The following is a 16,658-nucleotide window of genomic DNA, read 5'->3' as shown; positions in this document are numbered from 1 at the left end:
GTTCGGGGTGACTCCAGAATTCTTATCTGAGCTCTTAGAAGGCTGGATTAGGCCATTACAGCCGAGCCTTGAGCACGGGCTTGAACCGTGCAGGTCTCTAAAGTGTGGACTTTCTCCCGCCTCCGCCACCCCGACGCAGCGAGACCAACCCTCCTCCCTCCTCCTCCTCCTCAGCCTACTCAACCTGAAGATGATGAGGACGAAGACCTTTATGATGAGCCACTTCCACTTAATGAATAATATTTTTTATCTTCCTTATGATTTTCTTTTTGTTTGTTTGTTTTTTGAGACAGAGTCTCACTCTGTTGCCCGGGCTAGAGTGCTGTGGCGTCAGCCTAGCTCACAGCAACCTCCAACTCCTGGACTCAAGCCATCCTCCTGCCTCAGCCTCCCAGGTAGCTGGGACTACAGACGTGTGCCACCATGCCTGGCTAATTTTTTTTCTATTTGTAGTTGCCTGGCCTATTTCTTCCCATTTTTAGTAGAGACGGGGTCTCGCTCTTGCTCAGGCTGGTCTCAAACTCCTGACCTCAAGCAATCCTCCTGCCTTGGCTTCCCAGAGTGCTAGGGTTACAGGCATGAGCCACCAGCCCATGTGATGTGAGGCATGGGTCAAGTTTCACTTTTTTCCATGTGGATATACAGTTGTGCCAGTGGTGTTTGTTGAAAAGACTTTTCTTTCTTTCCCTTTTGGATTACCTTGGCATTTGTTGCAAATCAAATGACTGAGTGAGTGTGGGTCTATGTCTGGGCTCCCCATTATATTTCACTGGTCCGTGTGTTGACCCTCATGCTAGTACCAGGACGACGACCTGATAACCATAACTGTAGAGGTAAACCTCGAAGTCAAGTAGTGTAAAGTCTGTTAATTTTGTTCTTCTGTTTCAAGACTGCTTTGGATGTCCTAGGTCCTTTCTATTTTTTTATAGATTTTACCATTAGTCCATCAATTTCTAAAAAAAAAAAAAAAAGCCTAATGAGATTATGATTGGTACAACATTGGATTTGTAGACTAATTTGGAAAGAACTGACATTTAACACTATTGAGTTTTCCCAAAATGAATCTGGCAATTCTCTCCGTTGATTCAGGTCTTGTAGACATTTGTTTAAATTCACTCCTAAGAATTGTATACTTTTTGATGGTATAAATGGAATTTATTTTAATTTACATTTTCAATTGTTTGCACATTATATTTTAATGTGCGACCTTGCTAAATTCGCTTTTAAATTCTTGTAATTATTTTGCAGAATTCTATGTGAAGATTTTCTATGTAAACAGTCATGTCATTCAAGAAAAGAGACAGTTTAATTCTTCCTTTCTGGTCTGTGTGCCTTTCATTTCTTTGTCTTGCCTTGTTGTACTGTGCTGTTGAACTGGGCCCCCAGCACAATGTTTAGTGAAAGCAGACATTCTTGCCTCGTTCCTGATGTTTGTGGAAAACAAGGTACATATTTACACTGAGATAAACTAGATGCTCGGCCATAAAACAAATCTCAATAAATTTTAAAAAGGACTGATGTCAAGCAGGGCATGTCCTCTGACCGCAGTGGAATTACACCAGAAATAAATATCAACAATACTGCACCGCTCCACGGCTCCAGCTACAGTGCGGAAGCCTTGACTTTCCTATATAGATACGTTTCACTCTGCCCGCCCTTCCTGCTGTGTTGTCATACATATCTGCATATGTTGTAGGCCCTACGCACAATGTTATGATTTTTTTGCCTTACACAATCAAATGCATTTTAAAGACATCAGAGGAAAACATTTTTTTTATTCATTCACATATTTATGATTTCTGGTGCTCTTCATTCCTTCCTGAATATTCCATCTGGTATTACTTCCCTTCAGCCTGAAGATTGTCTTTTTGCATTTGCATTTGTAGGGCGGGTGCACTAGCAATTAATCGTCGTAGTTTTCATTTATATAAAAATATCTTTGTTTTGCCTTCATTTTTGAAGAATGTTTTCTCTGAATATAGCATTCTGGCTTTTCTCAGCACTTTAAGGTTTCCATGCCACTGTCTGTGACGCCCACTGTTCCTGATGAGAGGGGCAGTCACAGCTTCTATCATTGATCTGTACATTACCTGCTATTTTTATTCTATGGCGTCCAAAGCTTTTGCTTTATCTTTGGCTTTCACACATTTGACAATAATGTGCCTCAGGTGACTTTTTGGTATTTATTCTGTGTGGGGTTTACTGAGCTGCTTGAATCTACAAATGCCTGTCCGCCAAATTTGAGAAAACACTGGTTATCATTTCTTCAAATATTTTTATTACACCATTTTCTCTCTCTTCTCTTCTCTTTCCGGCACTCCAAATACAAGTGTGTTAGGGTTTTTAATATAGTTTACAGCTCCTAAGAGTGTGTTGATTTTATTTTCAATTGTTTTCTCTCTGTCCTTCAGATTAAACCCCTTCTGTTGATCTCTCTTCAAATTCACTGATGCTTCTGTCATCTACAGTCTGGTGTTAAGCTCACCCAGAAGATTTTTATTTCAAATGTTATATTTTTTAGTTTAGAATTGTCAATTGTTTCTTTTTTATAGTTTCTATTTCTCTGCTGAAATTTTAAATTCTGATGTAGTCCCATTTGTCTGTTTTTGCTTTTGTTGCCTGTGCTTTTGGTGTCATATCCAAGAAATCTTTGCCAAATCCACTGTCCTGAAGCTTTCTCCTATGTTTTCTTAGAAGAGTTTTATAGTTGTAGATCTTACATTTAGCTCTTCTAAATGTAGAACCTAAGTCATTTTGCATTAATTTCTGTACATGGTGTAAGGTAAGAGTCCAACTTAATTCTTTTGCACGTCAATATTGGGTTTTCCCAACACCATTTGTTGAAAATGCTGTCCTTTCCCCACTGAATGGTCTTGGCACCCTTGTCAAAAATCATCTGGCCACATGTTCGGAGGTTTATCTGTGGCATCTCTGTCCTATTCCATTGCTCTACCTGTGTACCTTTATGTGCGGTGGCTCATGCTGTTTTGATTACTGCAGTTTTGAAATTAGGTAGTGTGACACCAATGCTGTGCTTTTTCAAGATTATTTTGGCAAGTCAGAGTCCTTTGAGATTCCATGTGAATTTGGGCGAGAATTTTTCTATTTCTGTAAAAAACATTGCTGAGATGTTGATGTGGATTACATTGAATCTGTAGATCATTTTTAAGGAGCATTGACATTTTAAGACTATTCAGACTTCCAATCCATGAACAAGGTATGTCTTTCCATTTATTTGTGTCTTCTTTAATTTTCTTCAGAAACATTTTGTATTTCAGTATAAGTCTTTCGCCTCCTTGGTTAGCAAGTTCATTCCTAAGTATTTTATTCTTTTTGGCACTGTTGTAAATGGAATTTTTTTCTTAACTTACTTTTTGGATTGTTCATTGTTAGTATATAGAAATGAACTTATTTTTACATGTTGATTCTGTATCCTGCTACTTTGTTCAATTAATGTATTAGTTCCAATAGGTTTGTACATGTGTGTGTGTGTGTGTGTGTGTGTGTGTTTAATCTTTAGGGTGTTCTACATATAAAATCATGTTGTCTGCAAACAGAGATAACTTCACTTCTTTCTTTCCAATTTGTATGCTTTTTACTTCTTTTTCTTGCCCAATCACTCTGGTTAGTACTTCCTATACTATATCCAACAGAAGCAGTGAAACCAGGGTGGGCACAGTGGCTCACACCTGTAACCCTAGCACTTTGGGAAGCCAAGGTGGGAGCATCACTTGAGGTCAGGAATTCAACCCCAGCCTGAGAAACATAGTGAGAATTCATCTCTATAAAAAATTACCTGGGCGTGGTGGCTCATGCCTGTAGTCCCAGCTACTCAGGAGGCTGAGGCAGGAGGATTGCTTGAGCTCAGGAGTTTGAGGTCATAGTGAGCTCTGATGACACCACTGCACTCTATCCCAGACAATAGAATAAGACTCTTTCTCAAAACAAACAATACAAAACAAAACAAAAGAAGTGGTGGCATCCTTGTTTTGTTTCTAATCTTAGAGGAAAAGTTTTCAGTCTTTAACCACTGAGTATAAAGTTAGCTATGGATTTTTTTATATCTGACTTTTAATATGTTGAAGTAGTTTTCTTTTATTCCTAGTTTGTTGAGTGTTTTTTTTTTATCATGAAAGAATATTGAATTTTGTCAAATAATTTTTCTGCATTAATTGAGATGGTCCTATGGTTTTTCCTTCATACTGTTAATGTCATGTATTTTCTTGATTGATTTTCATATGTTGAACCATCCTTGCATTCCAGGAATAAACCCCATTTGGTAATGGTATCCCTTTAATACATGGTTAAATTTGGTTTGCCAGTATTTTGTTGAGAAATTTTGCATCAATACTGATAAAAGATGTTGGCCTGAAGTTTTACTTTTTGCACTCTCTGTGGTATTATGGTAATGTTGGTCTCATAGAATAAGTTTGGAATTCCTTCCCCTTCAATTACTTGGAAGAGTTTGAGAAGTGGTGTTAATTCTTCTTTAAATGTCTGGTAGAATTCACCAGTGAAGCTGTCTGGTCCTGGCCTTTTCTTTGTTGAGAGGTTTTTGATTCCTGGTTCAATCTCCTACCTAGTTATATGTCTTTTCAAGGTTTCTATTTCTTCATGATTAAGTCTTGTTATGTGGTGTGTTCCTATGAATTTATTCATTCTATTTGGGTTATCTAATTTTTTGGCACACAATTGTTTCTAGTACTCTTATAATCCTTTAATTTATGTAAAATTGGTAGTAATGTCCCCTCTTTCATTCTGATTTTAGTTATTTTACTTTTCTCCTTTTTTCTTAGTCAATATAGCTAAAGGTTTGCATTCAATTTTGTTGATCTTTTCAAAGAACCAACCTTGGTTTTGTTGATTTTCTCCATTGATTTTCTAGTCTCTGTTTTATTTATCTCTGCTCTAATTCTTATTATTTCCATTTTTGAGCTCTTTTGGTAGCTCCTTAAGATGTAAAATCAGGTTGTTGATTTGAGATCTTTCTTATTTTAAAACGTGTTTACAGCTATGAATTCTCCTCTTAGCACTCTTTGTACTTTTTTTTACTGTATCCCATATTAGTGTGTTGTGATTTCATTTTGATTTGTCCCAAGATAGTTTCTATTTTCCCTTATGATTTGTTCTTTGACCCATTGGTTGTTTAAGAGTGTGTTGTTTAATTTCCACATATTTGTGGATTTTCAAATTTTTCTCCTGCTATTGATTTCTAGTTTAATGCTGTTGTGATCAGAAAAGACACTGTGTACAATTTCAGTATTTTTAAATTTATCAAGACTTGTTTTGTGCCCTTTACATATGGTCTTTTCTGGAGAATGTTCTGTGTGTACTTGAGAAAATTGTGTATTTTGATGTATGGTGGATCTTTTGTATCTCTTAGGTCCAACTAGTTTAAAGTGTTGTTCAAATTCTGTTATTGATCTTCTGTCTGGTTGTTTTATCTATTATCGAAAACAGGGTTTCTAAGTCTCCTACTGTTATTATAGAGCTATTTGTCCCTTGAATCTGTTGATATTTGCTTTATATGTTTAGAAGCTCTGACGTTTGGTGTATATATGTTTATAATTGCTGTGTCTTCTTGGTGAATTGATCCTTTTATCATTATATAATGTTCTTATTTGTCTCTTGTAAAAGCTTTTGACTTAAAGTTTATTTTGTCTGATATTAGTATAGTCATTCCTGCTTTCTTTCATTATTATTTGCATGGAATATCTTTTTCCATCCTTTCCTTTTAACCTATGCATATCCTTAAATCTAGAGTGAGTCCCTTATATACAGCATACAGTTAGATATTTTTTTAAAAAATGTATTATGTCAATCTATGTCTTTTTATTGGGGAGTTTAATCCATTTACATTTAAAGTAATTACTTGTCAGGGTGCAGTTACTCAAGCCTGTAATCCCAGCATTTTGGAAGGCTGGGGAGGAGAATAGCTTAAGCCCAGGAATTTGAGACCAGCCTGGGCGACATAGCGAGACCTAATCTCTACAAAAAATTTTAAAAATTAGCCAGGCATTGTTGCTTGTGCCATTAGTCCCAGCTACCTGGAAGGCTAATGTGGGAGGATCACTTGAGCCCAGGAGGTGGAGGCTGAAGTGAGCTATGATTGTGCCACTGCATTTCAGCCTGCGCAACAGAGAGAGAACCTGTCTCTAAAAAAATAAAATAAAATGAAATAAAGTAATTGTTTATAAGGAAGGACTTACTACTACTATTTTGTTATTTGTTTTCTGTATGTCTTACAACATTTTTGCTCATTATTTCCTCCATTAATGCCTTTCTTTGTATTTAGTTAATCTTTTGTAGTGACACATTTTGATTCTCTTCTCATTTCTTTTTGTGTATGTTTTATAGATATTTCCTTTGTGGTCACCAAGGGGATGGCATATAACATCCTAAAGTTATAGCAATCTATTTTGGACTGACATAACTTCACTTCAATTGCAAACAAAAACTCTACTCCTTTACAGCTCTACCCGCCTCCCCTTTATGTTATTGACAACACAGATTATATCTTTACATATGTGTACCCATTAGCATAGATTTAGAATTACTTTTCATGCTTTTGTCTTTAAATTCTTAGAGGAATAAAAAGTAGAGTCCCAAAACAAAATTACACTAATACTTATTTTTATATTTGCCCATTTTTTTATACCTTTACTAGAGAACTTTATATTTTCCTATGACTTTAAGTTACTATCTGGTGTCCTTTCATTTCAACTTCAAGGATTCTCTTTAGCAATTTTTGTAGGGATATCTAGTGGTAATGAACTCTCCCAGCTTTTATTTATCTAGAAATGTCTTACTTTCTTCCTTATTTTTGAAGGGTAATTTGCCAGCTATAGAATTCTCCATTGACAGGTTTTATTCTCCTGGTACTGTATCGTTCCACTGCCTTCTAGCCTGCAAGGTTTCTGCTGAGAAATCTGTTGATAATATTATTCAGGACCCTTTGTGCTTGATGAGTTGCCTTTTCTCTTGCTGATCTGAAGATTCCCTCTTTGTCTTTGGTTTTTTACAGTATGATTATAACATATCTTGGTGTGGGTCTCTTTAGATTTATCCTAGTTGAACTTCATTAAGCTTCTTCAGTTTGTATATTCATGTCTTTCCTCAAATGTGGGATGTTTTTGGCCATAATTTATTCGAATATTCCTCTAACCCTTTTTCTCTTACTTCTTCTGGTCTCTCCTGGTGTTTATATTGGTCCACCTAATGGTGTCCCGTAAGTCTCTTAGGCTTTGTTTACTTTTCTTCTTCTTTTTTTTTCTCTTCAGACTCAACAATTTCAAATGACTGGTCTTCAAGTTTCTGATGCTTTCTTCTGCCTGTTTGAGTCAGTTATTGTAAATTTTTGAGTTTAGTTATTGTGTTTTTCAGCTCCAGAATTTCTTTTTTGTTTTGTTTTGAGACAAAACACTCACTCTGTTGCCAGGGCTATGGTGTAGTGGCGTCATCCTAGCTCACTGCAATCTCAAACTCCTGGGCTCGAGGGATCCTCCTGCTTCAGCTTCCCAAGTAGCTGGGACTACAGGCACATGCCACCACATCCAGCTAATTTTTTTTTCTTTTTCTTTCTTTTTTTCTTTTTTAGAGATGGGGGTCTCACTATGTTGCTCAGGCGGGTCTCAAATTCCTGGTCTCAAGGAATCCTCCTTCCTCGGCCTCCCAAGGTGCTAGGATTACAGGCATAAGCCACGATGCCCAGCCTTTTATTTATTTTTTAAATGATTATTATCTTTGTTAATATTCTTATTTTGTTCATATATCATTTTCCTGCTTTTCTTTTTGTTCTTTGTCCATGTTTTCCTTTAGTTCTTTGAACATATTTAATACAATTGTTTTAAAGACTTCATGAAGTACGTCCAGTGCCTGTTTTTCTTTAGGGATAGTTTATGGAGATTTATTTTGTTCCTTTGAATGTCATGTTTTCCTGTTTCTTTGCATGCCTTGTGATCTTTTTAAAAACTTGAGCATTTGAAGAAATAGCCACCTCTCTTAGTTTTTGCAGACTGGCTCTGTGTATACCTTTGCTGATCAGCCTGGCACAAAGGCAGAACGTCTTCCTAGGCATTTTCACAACTGTGATCGTAGCTCACTGCAGCCTCAAACTCCTGGGCTCAAGCGATCCTCCTGCCTCAGCCTCCCACGTATCCGGGACTACAGGTGTGCACCACTGCACCTGGCTACTTTTAAATGTCTTAATTTTCCTAAGAGTCTCCCCATGCTTCCTTTCAGAGCCTTAGCCACTCTACTGTATTCCTCAGTCAGTAATATTTTACCTCAGGGGTCTGTAGGCCCTTGGCAGTTTTTAAAGCTGTGACCACTGCTTCCAACAGCTTTCTCTAGCTTGAGATCTCAGAAGTGTCACTTTTGGCTGTCTGAGCTCTAAGTTGGATGATACAGAGACCAGTCATTCAGGCAGCCTAAAGATAGGCTAGAATATTGTGTATTTGATTAGTTTTCCTTTCTTTGATTTGTGGAAAGAAACTGGGAGCCAGGCCACTGCTTTCCCCAAAGCACTCCATCTGGGGAGTGAGTGAGGCACAGGCAAGTATAACACCATGAAATTTCCTATCATTTCAAATGTGGCTTTTTCTTGACTGGGCATTCACTTGATTGCTGTACATCTTGACTGATTTCCAGAGCTCCTATAAAATTGTTTTAGGCAATCTCCAGTTGTTTATGTAATGTTTCCATGAAGGAATGAGGCCTGGATATTTCTAGTCTACCATCTTATTGATGTCTGTCCTGCATCCATAAATTTTGATGTATAGGCCGGGTGTGGTGGCTCACGCCTGTAATCCTAGTCTGGGAGGTTGAGGTCGTAGGATTGCCTGAGGCCAGAAGTTTGAGACCAGCCTGAGTAAGAGCAAGACCCCATCTCTACAAAAAAAACAGAGAAAATTAGCCAGACACGTGGCACTCACCTGTAGTCTCAGCTACTCTGGAGGCTGAGGCAGGAGGATGGCTTGAGCCCAGGAGTTTGAGGTTGCAGTGAGCTATGATGATGCCACTGCACTCTGGCCAGGGTAACAGAATGAGACCCTGTCTCAAAAAAAAAAAAAAAAGGTAAAGAAAAGAAATTTTGATGTGTTACGTTTTCATTTTCTTTCATATCAACATATTTTCTAATTTACCTTGTGACTTCATTGACCCATTCTTCCTTTGACCCATTTAGTCATATATTGTTTAATTTCCACATATTAGTGAACTTCCCAAATTTCCTTCTTTTACAATTCAATTCCATTGTGGTGGGAGAACATACTTTGTATGATTTCGATCTGTTTTAAATTTGCCGAGGCTTGTTTTTGTGCCCTAGCAGGTGGTCTCTCCTGGAGAATGTCCCGTGTGTGCTTGAGAAGGATGCGTGTCTGCTGTTGTTGGGTGGTGGGTCCTGTGCATGTCTTTTAGGGCCAGTTGGCTTATACTGTTGTCGAAGTCCTCTATCTGCCTAGTTCTATTTATTTTTGAAAGTGGGGCTCCAGTCCCCAACTATTATTATTGAATTATCTCTTTCTTGGCCCCACGATTCAGCTCAGAATTCTTTAATCTCTCTGTGCTACATCATTAGCACATACATAGCTTCTGTCCTAGTCAGCTGAGGCTGCCATAACAAAATACCACAGACCAGTTGGCTCAAATAACATAAATTGGTTTTCTCACAGTTCCGGAGGCTGCAAAGTCCAAGATCAAGGTTCTGTCAGGGTTTGGTTTCTGGTGAAGGTCCTCTTCCTGGCTTGAAGACAGCCACTTTGTTTTTACATAGCCTTTTCTCTGCACATGTGGCAGGGGAGAGAGAGCAAGACAGAGAGAGAAAGAGAAAGAGAGAGAGAGAGAGAGAGAGGTAGAAAGGGAGCTCTGGTGTCTCTCATAAGGATGCCAATACCATCAGAACAGGGCCACACCCTGATGACCTCATTTGATATTAATTACTTCCTTACTCTAAATATAGCCTCACTGGGGGTTAGAGTTCCAACATATGAATTTTGGGGGAACGCAAGCATTCTGTCCATAACAACTTCTATCATTAAGTGTCCCTCGTGATCATAAGATTGCTGCTGCTGTTCCAACATTCACTTCTATGTTCCAGGAAACAGAAAGAAGGCAAGCACAGAAGTGCACTTGCTAGCTGAATTATATTTCTTTTTAAGAAGCTTTCTCTAAAGTGCCACTAACATTTCACCTAATTTTATATGGGCCAGAACCTTGTCACATGGTTGCCCCATTTGCTAGGAAGGCAGCTAAACATAGTTTTAGTTGTTGTTTCATTTTATTTTATTTTTGGCAGCGTGGTTGCATGTACTGGTGTTGTTTCAGCTAAGCACATTGTTCCCTTAACAAAACCAGGGTTTGATTAATAAGGAAGAAAGGGGCTGTTTGTGTTGGTGAGTAATTAGCAGTCTTCATCCCAATCTTCTCCCTGTGCCACCCATCCCGTGCCCTTCCCCTGCTCAGGACACGTCTACCCTGCCCTGTGTCTCATCCAGTGTTTGTATCAGCTGCAAGTTCAGGGCCCTGGTGGCGTGTTGTCGTCTCCATCAGAGGCAATTTGAGCTTGTTAGGGACCTGCAGCCTCTAAACTGAAAGGCAGGTCCTCTGTCCCAAACACACCCGAAACATCGTGGTAGAGAAAGATTGGGATATGCACAAGAGGAGCTCATTCAGAAAAGAGGCCGTGGGGAACACACGGCAACCACCGCCCTGGACCGTGATCGGATTCTGAGGACCTGCTGCCTGGCCGCGGAGTGAGCACCTTGGCCCACCCGGCGGGCAGTCCTGGGTCTGTCCTCTGCGAACTTCTTCCTGATCCGTTTTCCTCTGTGGCCACGCCTAGTGTGGGCATGGAGGAGATGTCCCTCCCGGAATCCGTAATTAGGGCTTTAGCAACCTGCTTCCTGCTGGCATGGGTTCAGGGCCAGAGCCTTTTTCTTTTCTGTTTTTTGGTAACAGTTACTTAGTCTGCTCACGGGGTGTACTCCTCTGGGTCGTTCTCTGCGTGAGTCACCACAGCCCAATAACTTGCCTCCCCCCAAGCTTTTTTGTTTTGTTTTGATTGTGAAACATATCATAAAAGAGTGCTTATAATATATACGGACACTTAAACACTGAAACAAACCTCGATGTTCTCTCCTGGCCCCCCGCTCAGGTTAAGAAGTAGAACGTGGCCGACGATTTGGAAGCCCGGGTTGTCTTTCCGGTGGCCTCCTCTCCCTCCGCTCAGCAAGGCCTGAGTGCTGACTGTGCATTAACCATTCCTTTGCTTTCCTTTACCTCTCGCCACATATTCACATCTTCCTTTATAATGTACTATTTTAGTTTTGCCTGGTTTTGCACTTTTTGCAAATAGAAAAAAATACTTCTACAGCTTGAGTTTTTTCTTTCAACATTATGCTTCAGAGATTTAACCATGTTGATGCACGTGGCTCTAATGATTCCATTTTCACTGCTGTATGCATGTCTTTGTTGAGAAATTTGTTAATCCAAAATTTGTTAAGCCACTCTACAGGTGAATGTGGGTATTGCTCCTATTTTTTTTTTTATGAGCATTTCCGCTCTGAAGGTTTTTTGCAACTTATCCCGGTCTACAAATTTTTCCAGGCAACACAGATGCTCCTAGAGTTAAAATGGGGTTATGTCCCAATAAACTCTTCGTATATTGGAAATATTTTAAGTCAAAAACACATTTAATACAACTAACCTACCAAACAACATACCTTAGCCTAGCCTACCTTAAATGTGCTTAGAACACTTACATTAGCCTACAGTTGGACAAAATCCTCTAACACAAGGCCTACTTTATAAAAAAAGTATTGAATATCTCATCTAATTTATTCAATACTATCCTGAGAATAAAAACCAGAATGATCGTATGGGTATTTAAAGTATGGTTTCTACTGAATGTGTATTGCTTTTGCGTCATCACAAAGTTGACAAGTCGTAAATTGGTCAGGTGCGGTGGCTCACACCTGTAATCCCAGTACTTTGGGAGGCCAAGGCAGAAGGATGACTTGAGGACAGGAGTTCAACGCCAGCCTGGGCAACATAGTGAGACCCTATCTCTACAAAAAATAGAGAAATTAGCTGGGCTTAATGGCATGAGACGTTAGTCCTAGCTACTTGGGAGTCTGAGGCAGGAGGATCGCTGAAGCCCAGGAGTTCAAGGCTGCAGTGCACTATGATCACACCACTGTACTCTAACCTGGGTGACAAAGTGAGATCCTGTCTGGAAAGAAAGAAAGAAAGAAGAAAGACCTAAGTCAAATCATCTTAAGTGTAAGTAGGCAAGGTCTGCATATGTAGAGTGGATTTGCTGGATCATGGGGTCTGCACATGCGTAACTGTTTCCTGCCAGACTGGTTTCTACAGTGGTTTATCAGTTTACACCAAGTCCTTGCCAATACTTGGTGTTTTTTGATGTTAAAATTTTTGTCAGCCTTTTGACTGTAAAATCTTATCTCAGGGCCAGAATTTTCATTTTCCTGATTACTAATGAGGCTGGACAATGTTTATACGTTTACAGACCATTTGTATCTCCTTTTCTGGGCAATGCCTCTTCACTTCTGTTGCCCATTATTGGATTGAGTGGTTTGTCTTGTTCTCATTGGTTTATGGGAATTCTTAGTCTATTCTGGACCCTCTGCCTGTGCCTTCAGGTCATTTGAAAAATAGGTCCAGGTGGAAAGGCAACACCCTTGGTTTGATCTTCCTGGTTGGCTCAACCCAGCTGTCTAGCAGAAAACTCTCCATGGAAGCGGAGAAGCTCGGAGGCCAGTGTTCTTATCCCGAGCTCAAGGCCGTTCCCGAGAAGGCTGCTTTACATTCATTTCACAGAGGGGACCACGGAAGCCGCTGACCTCCTCAGCTCCGCAGGGCTCCAGAGTACAGGACCCTCAATCGATTTATAGTTCAGGCTGTAGGCAGGGTGGTATTTTCTTCCTTTCCTGGCTGGCTGGCCCTAGCCTGAGTTTTCTCTTTCTCACAGTCCTTGGCTAAAAGCAGCCAGAATGAACTGAGCCCACCCTTGCTAATATTTGCCCCCTTTCCCCACCATGTGCCCCAATCACTGCCTTGGTTGGCACAGAGTCCACTTTCTAAAGTACCACAGGCAGCAATGTGACTACATGTTTCATTGCCACATAACTAAAGGTAACAACTTTCCAACCTGCCATATCTCTACCTTAACAGCCCCAAACCCAACCCTCTCCACTCAGCCAGTTCTAAAAACTTAGACTCTGTGACTTGCGGCCTCTACTTTGAGATACCGGATTAGATCACTTAGTATCCATTAGGATATGATGGGCTATCCAGGGCTGAAATGATGTCTTCATGATGAGTTCAGGGACCCGGGTTCCTTTTGTATTTCTGCTCAGACAATGTCAGAATGGGCACTTAGCTGTCACAAGATGGCTGCCTGAGCTCTGGACTTCACATCTGCCTTCAAGGCAGCAGGGAGGAGGAAGAGGCAAGGGTAAAGAAGATTGGGAAACTGAGCCAGCCCTCTCCCATCTTTCTTTGCTATAGAATATATTCGTATAAGCCATTAGGCACTTTTAGGTGGGGAAGATGATACTCAGACATCACTACTAGGTTCGACAGAATATGCGGTGGAAACGCTACACCCAGTGTGGAACAGGCAGTGGCACATTGAATAAACGTCACATGAGGAGTGCTTACTCTGCAGAGAAACTTAAAATAATTTAAAGTTTCATGAGGCAAGATTATTCTAACGTAAAACGCTAAGAAATGAGACTATCATGAAAACCAACACCAACTTCTGAGGGCACCAAGAAGGACGAAGGGCAAACATGAGGAAAATCACCATTTGCTGAGTTATAAACACAGGTTTTCTGTAAGATGGACATTCATTATTATCCAATGACAAGCCTTAAAAATATAAAATAAAAGCCAAGTCAGTGGTCATGCAATTTAAAATTTACCTCGGAAAAGGCAAGGCAATGGACTGAGGTTCCAGCCTGTCAAATGATTCCTGCGCTAACGCTATCTGCAGAGGCGCAGGGCCCATCGTGCCCAGAGATTCCCACGCGTGCTGACGGGCTCGCGAGGACAGCGCGGACCTGTGTGCAGAGCCGAAAGAGCATTCTCTACCCCCGGAGGGGGTTATCAGCTCACAGCAGCAAGCCGAACGTTTCGTATCTTTGTTACCTTGTCGTAATTCCAAATGTGTATTTCAGGGTGTGATTTTCTTTTGAAGATACTTCTCTTGACTGTGTGCCTGATGGCTACAGTTAATAATAAAATGAAACTCTGACTTTGGGTAGCGGGGCCACACCATCTGAGGGACATTACCTGGGGAACACACTGAACTCACCTTCTCTGAGATTTTCCACCCGTCAGCTTCCACTTATATCTCATTGGCCGGAGTCTAGTTACACGGTTAGCCCTCTCTTTGGCGAGCCCGGGAGACGGACTTTTTCAGCTGGACACCTATTGCTGATCCCCCAAAATTATCAGGGTTTTGTTAACAAGTAAAAGGAAAGAAAAGGTCTTAGGTGGACAACTCTAACTGGTCGGGGCAGAAGGGAATTTACTACCCACAGAATTGCTAGAAGGGTTGAGGAAGCAGGTCTAGGCAAAGCTTCCAGAAACATCGCTGCTTAATTGATCTAGTTAGCCTCAGAAACACTGCCTCTGCTCCTCCCACGCTGGCAAACAGATAACCTCTGCCCTGCCCGCTCCTTCACATTGCTTGCAGATCAGAGCCTTCCATGGGCGCATCTCTTTGGTGGAAGCTCAGGCACAATTCTGCGAGGGAGACTGGGAAGTGTAGTTTAAAAAATTTTGACCTTAAGAAGAGATTCACAGCTGTGGTGAGCGAGCATATTTCGTTGATTCTGAGACACACATTTTTTCCACATTTCCTGTCTCTGAGATCAGGATGCTTCTGATAGTCGATGATGCTTCTTGGCCATTTGGCAGCTCTGTGACGTGGTTGGCATTGCCAGCAAGTACGTGAAATCTCAGTATAGGTGGAGAGAGCGTCTCCATCAAAAGGGTGAGAAGGGGTATCGGTGGTCAGGAAGAAAATCCTGGAGCCAACTGTGAAGCACTCTGTCCATAAATGCTGCACCACCAATACGCTCGATGGCCCCAAGCACAGCCCCGGTGCCACGCCGGCAACACGGGCAACTCTGAGTTTAAAACGGATCCAGCCTGGGCGTGGCGGCTCATGCCTGTAATCCAAGCACTCTGGGAGGCCAAGGCGGGAGGATCACTTGAGCTCAGGAGTTCGAGAGCAGCCTGAGCAAGAGTGAGACCCCGTCTCTACTAAAAATAGAAACATGAGCCAGGCGTGGTGGCACGTGCCTGTAGTTCCAGCTACTCAGGAGGCTGAGGCAGGAGGATCGCTTGAGCCCAGGAGTTTGAGCTATAATGATGCCACTGTACTCTGGTCCAGGCAACAAAGCAAATTTCTGTCTCAAAAAAAAAAAAAAAGATAAAAAGACATTAATCAAAGTTGCATAGCTGTAAGTCATAAAAGCAGAATTTGAAGCCAGGCTTGTCCTATTCTTTCTTGGCAGGCTTTGCTCTCTCTCGAGCCCGGGCTTGGGGGCCCGTGACGCTGACCTGAGCCAACATCTATAGACCTTAGAGTAAAGAAGGGGAGCACCTGGCCTAGGAAGGCTTCCTGGAGGAGGTGACACTAAGCTGAGTCTCGTGAAAGTTAGCTAGGCAAACTGGGGGTAGGGAAGAGGGATTGAGGAGCTCCAGGAAGCAGGGACAGTAGGGACGCAAAGAGCTGAGGTGTAAAACCTATAGGCCCCTGCTAGCCTATGCAGCCCCAGGTGAACACAGCCCATGGGCACTCAGCTGGATGAGCAGATGGTGATTTTGGTGCTTTTCTCTGGGTGGTAGCAGCCCCATGCCAGATGCATGGCTTGGCAAGAGGAGCATGGGCTGGACTTCAGCTCCACTAACTCGTGTTGGCATGTGCTTCAGGGAGGGCACAAAACTCTGCGGCCATATGCTGCAGCCCTGCTGTATTGCATGGTGTGTGTGCTATTCGCCGGAGGTGGCCTAAAGGACAAAGTGGCCATCCATCGCCTCCCTAAGCTCTAGCTCAGGGATGGCCATTGCCAACACTGATAGAGTCTAACCGTCTCTTCTCTCTGTGGGTCCTCTATTTCCTCCCGGTCGCTTCCCACTCCCTGCCCCACTGTGCCTGTGTTTGTGTTTCCATCTCTTTCATGCAGAGCCCTTTTCCACATGTTGAGCAATCCACGATTATATCCGCTTGTATTAAGAGGGACTGAACAGCTGATTGGCAGCTCACGATAAATCGGAGGGACTGTTGATTGTCACTCTAGGGTGATGTGGCTGGGCTCTTTCACTGGGGAGCCCCCCATGTCTAAATCTTCCAGAATTCTTGTCCGACTTCTCCTTTCAGCCTGGAGCATCAGGCGGGGCTTGGCTTTTCCAGCCAGACCACACGGGGCCTGTCCTGGCTCCACCGCCAGCTGTGCAAACTTAGACAAGTTTCTCGGAGGCCTAGTTTTCTCATCAGTGAAGTGGGTGCGATGACATCTACCTCCCTAGCATGTCGAGAGTTAAATGGGATCACGAGTGGGGAGCGCCTGAGTTCTCTCCCTCCTTGGCTTTGGCGTGCCCCGGCGGGCGTGTCTGCAGTCTCGCTC

Source organism: Propithecus coquereli, unplaced genomic scaffold (genome assembly GCF_000956105.1).
Source record: "Propithecus coquereli isolate 6110/MARCELLA unplaced genomic scaffold, Pcoq_1.0 Scaffold217, whole genome shotgun sequence".
NCBI classification, from domain to species: domain Eukaryota; kingdom Metazoa; phylum Chordata; class Mammalia; order Primates; family Indriidae; genus Propithecus; species Propithecus coquereli.
The sequence above is the reverse complement of the archived record's forward strand: the minus strand, read 5'-3'. Positions refer to the sequence as shown.